Below are 9268 nucleotides of genomic sequence, written 5' to 3'. Positions count from 1 at the left end.
CAGTATAGGGGAAGAACATAAATAAAGCACGTGCTACAGATGAGGGACTGGAAGCCCGGGTCCTCCCCATAGTGAGAGCACCTAGAGAAGGCCCAAGAGCCCAGCAAACCTACTACAAACAGGGCCGGCTCCAGACACCAGCCTAACCACCACATGCTTGGGGTCACTTGGGACTGGGTGGCACTCAGGGTTTGTTTTGTTTTTTTGGTTTGCTGGGGGGAAGGCGGGGCTTGGGAGGCGTTGGCGCCATCTGGGGGGCAGGGACTTGGGCGCGCAGCACTTGGCGGGACGGCTTTAGGGCATGGTGCTCAGGGAGCAGGGTACTTGGCAGCGCGATCAATGCTTCGGGAGGGCGGGATACTTGGTGCACGGCGCTCAGTGGGCAGGAGACTGGGGTAACGCAAGTGACACTCCGGGGCAGGGGACTTGGGCGCCGCGACACTCAGAGGGGGTGGGACTTGGACGACACGACGCGACGCTCGGAGAGGGCGTGGACTTGGGCGGCGTGACGCTCGGAGGGGCTGGGAATTGGGGCGGCGCGACGTGATGCTCAGAGGGGCCGGGGACTTGGGCAGTGTGATGTGACACTCGGGGGGCAGGGGACTGGGTGGCACTCGGGGGGGCAGGGACGGGGGCGACGCTACGCTCGGGGCCGGGTGGGGTGACGCAATGCTCGGGGGGCGCGAGGGGTGATGCGACTCTTGGGGAGGGCGGGGGGGTCTTGTTTTTGCTTGGGGCAGCAAAATTTAGAGCCGGCCCTGTACAAATGTCAAGCCAAGGTTCGTCAGTTTCAGCCCGGTGACTGAGTAATGGTATGGTACCCACGCTGAAAGTAAGCTGTTGGCCCAGTGGCAAGGGCCTATGAAATAGTTGAACCCATGGGGGAAGATAAATTACAAGGTCGACAGTATGTCGAAAACTAGAGCAGATATATCAGTCAACCTTTCTGAAACCCTGGCATATCGAGAGCTTACACAGTGGTTTGGAAAAGCCTGCACCAGGAACAAAACTCTGAACAGGTGAGGGTTTCTGATCTAATGACAGCCCAGAAGAAAAGAGGTAACTGAGATGATGCCCATATCAAGACCGAATTCTCAACAAAGCCGGTTGCACAACTGGACATATCACCACATCGTCATGAATCTGAAGCCAGAGTAACAATGAGGCCCACCAGGTGCCAGCAGCAAAAAGAGGAAATAAAAGCAGAAGTCAGGAAAATGCTGGAGATGGGGATCATTGAAGAATCTACAGTCAGTGATCCAGCCCAATAGTGTTGGTGCCCAAACCTGATGGCACCACGAGGTTCTGCAAAGATTCCGTCGACTAAATGAGATATCCCAGTTGATGCCTACCCTATACCGAATAGACGAATTAGTGGATCATCTTGGGAATGCCTGGTGCTTAAGACCCTAGACTTGACACAGGGGTACTGGCGATTCTCCTAGCCGAAAATGCATAGAAGATGGCGTTCGCTACACCAGAGGGTCTTTTCCAGTATATGTCCTTCCTTTTGGACTACATGGGCCCCTGCTACCTTTCAGCGCCTAATGGACAAGTTACTACACCCTCATGCCAGCATGTTGCGGCTACTTGATGACATGGTGATTCATACCCCAGACTGGTAAAGCCACTTGAAGAAGGTGAGGGCAGTCCTTGATACCTTCAGGCAAGCTGGCCTTACGGAAAACCCTGTTAAGTGTGCTGTGGGGTTCACGGAGGCCAAAATATCTGTGCTGCATGGTAGGTAGGCCTGGAACTTCAACGAACAAGTTAGAGGCCACAAAAATTGGCCACAACCAAGTGGTAAGAAGCAAGTCTGAGCATTGCTAGGAGGTGGGTATTACTGGCGTTTCATCCCCCATTTTACCACAGGGCAAGTCCCTAATGGACTTAGTGAAGGCCTGTGGTCCAAATCCATTCAGATGGTCCAAGCAGCATAGAGGGCATCCTACAGAGTGCCCTCTGCAGTAACCCCATATGATAGCCCGGATTTCACCAGGAATTCATCTCTGAGACAAATGTGTCCGAGGTGGAGTTAGGGCTGTCCTGTCAGAGATGGTTGGGAAAGAGAACACCCAATCTCTACCTCAGCAAGAAACTCCTTCCAAGGGAACAAAAATATGCAGTGGTAGAAAGTGAGTGCCGCCATAAATGGGCCATGGAAACATGTGTTACTACTTGCTGGGTGCAGATCTGTCCTCATGACCGACCATGCCCCTCTTCAATGGATGCAATGGAAGAAGGAAAGGACACAAGAGTAACCAGTGGTTCTTATCCTCTCAACCTTTCCAGTTCCGCATACAGCACAGAGAGGCTCACCATGCAACCAATGGCTTATCAGTGTACACGTTCGATGTCCCAACTGCCCAACCCCTTGGTGTTGAGCAGGGGGAGGATATGTGATGACCCAGGCCAGTGGCCAGATGTACTGGCCACTGGATAAGCAGTTTTCTGTTTCCTGAGTGACCAGAACAGGGGCTGCTCTAGGCTAAGAGAATACCTGACTCCAATTAACCACTAAGATCAGGTGAGTGCTTAGCTCCTGACTCTAATTAAGGCCCCTCTGATGCTAAAAAGGGCTCACTCCAGTCAGGGCCAAAGAAGCCAGAGGAGAGGAAGTTGTGTGTGTTGTAAGAAACTGGAGCAAGAGGCATGCAAGAAACTGAGAGTGAGAGGCATATACTACGGAGGACTAAGACGTACAAGCGTTGTCAGACTCAGGAGGAAGTTTCTGTGGTGGAGACAAAGAAGGTGTTGGAGGAGGCCATGGGAAGTAGTCCAGGAGTTGTAGCTGTACCAGAAGGCACTCTAGATAGCTGCAGTCCACAGGGCCTGGGCTGGAACCCGGAGTAGAGGGTGGTCACCTGCCAGGAGATTCCACTGCTGTAGTCTGGAGCCCAACAGCTAGACTAGAGCCAATCAACAATTTTAAGCATCATTTTCCTTCTCAGTGACCCAGAATTAGTAAAGTTTGACTACATTTATTTCAGAATCATTTTGGCTGTAGAGCAGTGTAATCAGCTTCTCACTGGATCAATTCCTTAAGCTGCTGTTACGTTACTTATGTAACGTGAGTCAACTTGAGTTGCCTCCTGTCCCAAAGGCTACAGAGTAGTCCCCATTTTCACAGTCCTGTTCCACGTCCTACAAAGATAATGCAGTCTTATATTTGTTTGAGATGAAGCAACATTTCCCCCAGCATTTCCCCTAGAGTTGTTCCTACCATTCAACACAGTTAACACATCCCTGCTTCCACTCAAGGCTGGCATTTCCATTTAGGCGGCCTAGGCAATCGCCTAGGGCGCCCGGATTATTGGGGAGCAGCATTTTGCCGGGGGTGGGGGCAGCAGGCGGCTCCAGTGGACATGCCGCAGTCATGTCTGCGCAGGGTCCCCTGGTTCCGCGGCTCTAGTGAAGCTGCCGCAGGCATTCCTGCGGACGGTCTACTGCTCCCGTGGCTCCGGTGGACCTCCCGCAGGCACGGCTGCGGCAGCCCCACCAGAGCCGCAGACCAGCGGACCTTCTCCGCAGGCACGACTGCGGCAGGTTCACCAGAGCAGCAGGACCAGTGCGCGCGGAGGCGAAATGGCCATGCGCCTAGGGCGCTAAAAACACTAGCTCCGGTCCTGCTTCCACTCCCACTTTCCAGCCACCAAGATGAGGAATAAACAATAATAAAGTATACCACAAATTATATGGTTTTCCAGCTTAGTGCCTACATTTTTAAAAGTTGGGCCCACAATTTATGGAGAATGCTGCATGTAGGTGGCAATCTTAAATCAGTATGCATAAGTTTTAATTAAATGAGTTTCAGTTCACAAGAGCTGAGATAGCCCTAATAGAATTCAGCTCAGCTAAGGGTCTGGCTGAGTAGGGTAGTGAGAATGTTTAGAGGACAAACTCTCTGTGGCTATAGTTTATTATTCAGCAATTTAGGCAGAGGGAGAACTGATTGTTTCTAATTAAACTGTAAGCACCTCTGTCTCCATGGTTAAAACAAAAAAGCATTTGCCAACGTTTCAAACAGCCTTACTGAGATTGTGGATTCCCAACAATGCCTATGTCTCTCTGATGTCCAGCTTTTCAGATATTTGCAGGTTTTGGGCTGGCTCTTCACCTGAATTGAGCATACCTGAGTGTGGGCGAAAAGGTGGCTCTCAGCCAACTTTATATTTCCCCAACCTTGGAATTGAGTGAAAATTTTGTTTTAAACTATGTGGGTCCACAGAGATCACTCTGCCATCCAAGGATCAGCCACTGTGCATTCTGACCTTGCTTGGATATACCTGTGATGTGTCACTCCCCACACGGATTTCCCCAGCCCCATCATGTGATGTGTGGTGGGAGTAGGTGGTCTACAGCTATTTATGGTAGCCTTACACCATCCTGGGACTCATTCACACCAGGGCAATCCTCAGCCCAAATGCTTCAGGGCAGTTTTCTAACTGCCCTGCAATGCCAGAACAGTACAAAATGACCAGAAAAGAAGGTGAGAATGCAACCCTGTAGAAAGGTGGATTCACTGTTGATGCACCCCCTCAGGGCTGGACATGTTGTAGCAGCTCTTTTTTCTCTTGAATCTCCTGCCAGTGCTCGTAGTGATACACCTCTTCTTGTCACTCAGCCCTCTGGCTAGGTCACACTTTACTTCTGCCCTTTCCAGGGTAATAAGTTTGACAAAAGACCATTCAGTGTCCTTTCAGAAAGTTTTCGGTCTCACACACTTCTATCCATATTTTCAGTCATCCTTATGCCCTCCTCAGAGGTCTCTCACCACCTTCCGTAGTGGCTAGTAAGGGAACCGTGGCCTACCCACTAAAATGGATTTCAATCCAGCGACACTGTAACCAGCAGCCAAGTCTCCTCTTTGTTGCTGCATCTCTTTGATTTCTTCCTATTATAGTCTTGTTTTTCAGACCATCTCTCCACAACCTCTCTTCGTTCACCCTTCTTTCAGAAACAGGTGCTCTCAGGGCTCTCCCTGGAATCCCCAAACAAAATTCCAAATCCAAAAATACAGACAAAGCAATTTCCACCTTTCTCAGCCTTGGCCTTTCATCTCACTCTGTTCTTCAGTTGAACACTTCCTCAGGCTTGCTCCTTCAAAATCCATATTCCGCCTTTTTGTCAGGGCTCCCCAGTGGAGCATGCTCCACCCCGCTAGCTGCTTGCTTTCTTTTCTGGCCTTTTGCCAGACTTCTCTACTTAGGATACCGTGGCCAACTGTCTCTCTAGGCTTCCTCCTTGACACTGCCAGTCTCCCCATTCGCTAGTGTGAAGAGAGGGGCTGCAGCATTCTCTCTAGTCACTATGCAACTCCTTCCCCCGCTGGGCTTCATCTTTAATTAAACCTGGCTCACCGCATAGGTGCAGCTACGTAGCATAATTGGCCTCTCAGGCATGCCATAACCCTTTTACTGCCTGTGTGGGATACACACCTCATCACAAACTCATTAAATCCTTTTATTCTCTTACTGCTGGGAGTGCGCAACCTCTTCTCTTCCTCACCCTCTGCAATAATTTCCCAAAACATCCATAGTTCATATGGCATCAGTTGGGGCTCACATTCTTTCTGTATCCCATACTTATATAAATTAGATACTGTAGGTCAGTGGGTGATAATCTTTTTCATGTAGCTATCCGGTACTTCACATTAATAATTAAACAATACAAATAATATTGTCATACAAAGATGTGTTTTTCAGTGTATGTTTGTTCTAGCACAGGGGTAGGCAATCTATGGCACAGGTGCCGAAGGCAGCACTCAAGCTGATTTTCAGTGGCACTCACACTGCCCGGGTCCTGGCCACTGGTCCAGGGGGCTCTGCATTTTAATTTAATTTTAAATGAAGCTTCTCAAACATTTTAAAAGCCTTGGTTACTTTACATACAACAATAGTTTAGTTATATGTTATAGAGATAGAAAGAGACCTTCTAAAAACGTTAAAATGTATTACTGGCACGCGAAACCTTAAATTAGAGTGAATAAATGAAGATTCAGCACACCACAGCTGAAAGGTTGCCAACCCCTGTTCTAGCAGAAAACATTCTGAGGTGTTGTCTCATAAAGATAGGCTTTGTCTGGTACTTTTTCCATACATTTGTCCTTTATTTTCTTTTAATGTGGATGGTCACCCCATTAGTTCACCTATTTCATTGGTCTGTCCTTGCAAGATTGTGCTGTATTGTCGCTCATTTTAGACAATGAGAAATATTTTCAAGAGTGCCTTACTGCAAAAGCATCCAATGGAACTTAGGTTTTTAACATTTTTAAAAATTTTACTTCCACATTTATTTCCATCCTTAACAAAATGGGTCTTGGAGACTGAAAAGCTAAGATACTCTATTTGTCAAAGAACATATGGCCTAATGAGCTGGATAAGCCAATGAAAATGCATTATTTTGAACTCTGTATATTTCCAGGGTAAAAACACTGAAAAGGATATAAGATCTGATCTGTATGGGGGTAAAAATACCCACCTGTAAGTGACTATCTAGTCCCATGATCCAGTCCTGTCAGTTTCAAATGCTTACCAATAATCTCTATACAATTTTAGAAAGTAAAACATTTGTATACCCCCATCCAAATCCAGGAGCCCTCTAAAGGTTAATAAAACCAGAAGCAATAGCATGGCACTTTTTAACAAACTGAGAACTGGCTAGCAGTGCCCATTATTCTGTACCTAACTGAGGCCCCAGTATTACTTCCTTGTGGGAAGGCAACACAGCCTAATGAAAAGGGCACTAGATTGGGACTCAGGCAGACCTGGCTTCAATTCTAAGCTCTGTCACTACTTTACTAGGTGACCTTCAGCAATGCACTTCCCTCTTGGGCTTCAGTTTCCCCATCTGTAAAATGGGTGTCACAAAGGGGATAAGGATACAGACCTCTGTTGTAAAAGACTTTGAGATCTACAAAGGAATATTATTATCTAAAAACTTGGTATTATGCCTTTTTTGCCATAATTATTACACTTAACTATTTTAGTACCTTAAACTTTATTCTGATCTATATGGTGGTGGCACTTCTACTTGGTTGTTTGGTGTCCTCACTTTTTCATCATCCAATAACAGTTGTAGTTGATGGATACTCTTCAGGATACTCCCAAGTGTTTTGTATAACAATTTTGTTTGTTTGTTTTCTTTTCTTTGTCTTGTTGCTTAATTTTATCCTAGTATCCTCAGGGACTTTGTTAATATGTGATCACTTTGTATCTGTTCTGTGCTTTACAAGAGAGTTTGTTTCCCCTCTAAACTAATTTGTACACAAATATATCTCAAACTGTTGAATTTAGTATCTCTAGTTTTCCGATTCCCTACTTTTGAAAGCTTTATCCATGCATACTCTGGCACAATAATTAGAACCAACTGTTGCCCAAGACTTCGACTGTATTTGCGATTTCCCTCACATAATAAGCAAAAAGATTCACTTACATTCCAGGTTGTCCACAGGGGCTTTCATGAGACCAATGAGACAGTGATGGGGAGAAGGCAGAGAGAGATGAAGATTGCAGAAAATGAGACCCATTTCAAACAGTAAATTCCTTCTATTCTCCTTTCCAAATAAGCCAAAATTTGCTAATATAAACTTAGTCTGCCAAAGACAAGTTAAATTTAGGCTTTAACCCCAGATGGACTTTTATCCAGATTTCTTTTCTGTTCCCACCCATCCCCCACACTGATAGTGAAGCCATGGTATTTCATCATTATATGCATTTTTATCTTTAGAAAATGGACTGTATTACCAATGTTAAAGAGGATTCAAGCTACTGGTAGTTAATAAAGAGGGGAAATGCAATCGTTAGCTGCAGCCAAGAGGGTCCAAAGGATCTTAAACTCCTTGAAAAATTGTATTCTAAAAACCACTATGGCTGAGATTTTCAAAGCTTCCTACGGGTTCTAGATGCACAACTCTCATTAACTTTAATGGAAAATGTGTATCTAACCCCCCTAGGTAGCTTTGAAAACCTCAGTCTACATTACTTTCCATGGCATATGTGTGAGATGCATTTATCATACAACTTTGACCTTCACTCTGCCCACCAAACCATGTTCACTACGACTTCTAAAACTTAGAATAACTTCAGAAATCTGCTTTTTAAAAAAGAAAAAAAAAAGACTACCAGAGACACATTGCTTTTTTTCCCTCCCAGTATTAAGCCTGGAACAGAGACAGGTTTAAGGTCTGATGTCTTGTGACATTTTAGGCCTAGATACATTTTTGATACCATTGGAAAGGGGAGCCAGCTTTAGAATTTTTGGGCAGGCCTGAGAAGCAATTTTGGGAAGAAAATCTCAATAAACATAACCCATTTCCATCCATCTTTACCATACCATTGCGAACAGAGCCAGCCTGAAAAGCATTTGTGAGATAATTCTCTAGGATTCACTCTGTGTATTACACTCATTTTACGCAACATAACACCCTCTACCTCTGCCTCAAAGGCAGGGGGTCTTTGTCTGGACTGGTGGGAGAAGAGGGTAGTGACGCTTAAGAATCCCTCCCCCTTGGGGTTGGAAGAGGGATAGTGACTTGGAGAGTAAGAAAGACATCATTTGAGCGGGTGTGCAGGCCGGTGGAGCTCAGATAAACCACTGACCCCCCACATACCCAAGAGGGGGTATATAAATACTGTCCCTCCAACCAGAGCACCTTCTCAAGCCCAAACTGAAAGTAGATTTTGGGGAAGGCATCCCATAAAGAAGCTGGGGAATGAGGTCCTAATATTTGGTAGAAAATGGAGACAACCTCATTTCCCCAATCCCTTAACCCTCACATGAGGGGAGGGCAGTGGTGTCCAAGCAACTGGCTGGGGACCAGCTGTGGAGTGGTTGGGGGGAGAGGGGGGGATGGCAGCCCTCCACCAACAGGAAATGATTAAGGATGGAATCATGACCTGCACTGTATGAGTTATTGCTGGATAGTTCCCAGATGAGTTAAGATGGGTTTTAATACAGTTATCTGTAATTATATACATGTAGAAATAAAGAATATAGGCCATGCTTACACTGTGGAGGACCCTGTGGGAGAAAATTAAATGTTTCATTTTCTGTGTGGAGTTTACACAGAATATCACACAACAAATCATGACTCTCTGTATACAACCTCTCTTTTATCTCATTCTTTCTATAGTGTATAGAGAATTAATAATTCCCTTGGCAGGCATTTTAACACATTCACACGAAAATTTATCATCAACTCCCACTCTCCCTCTCACCTTCAGAAAACATAAGTGGACACAAGCAAATATTTAATAACCCATTAAAG

At 46.0% G+C, this 9268-nt stretch overlaps 1 long non-coding RNA gene across 1 annotated transcript in view; it reads right to left on the bottom strand.

The window, feature by feature from the left end:
* Window positions 1–7508, bottom strand: part of LOC142047871 (uncharacterized) — a 30288-nt gene extending 22780 nt beyond the window's left edge. The window contains exon 1 of the long non-coding RNA XR_012657154.1: window positions 7435–7508. This is a non-coding gene — a long non-coding RNA (uncharacterized LOC142047871). The remainder of the gene's footprint in view (window positions 1–7434) is intronic.
* Window positions 7509–9268: the final 1760 nt, after the last annotated feature.

The sequence above is a fragment of the Chelonoidis abingdonii genome, chromosome 1, assembly GCF_003597395.2.
Source record: "Chelonoidis abingdonii isolate Lonesome George chromosome 1, CheloAbing_2.0, whole genome shotgun sequence".
NCBI classification, from domain to species: domain Eukaryota; kingdom Metazoa; phylum Chordata; order Testudines; family Testudinidae; genus Chelonoidis; species Chelonoidis abingdonii.
Note: the sequence above shows the minus strand (reverse complement) of the source record. Positions and strands in the feature narration are given on the sequence as shown.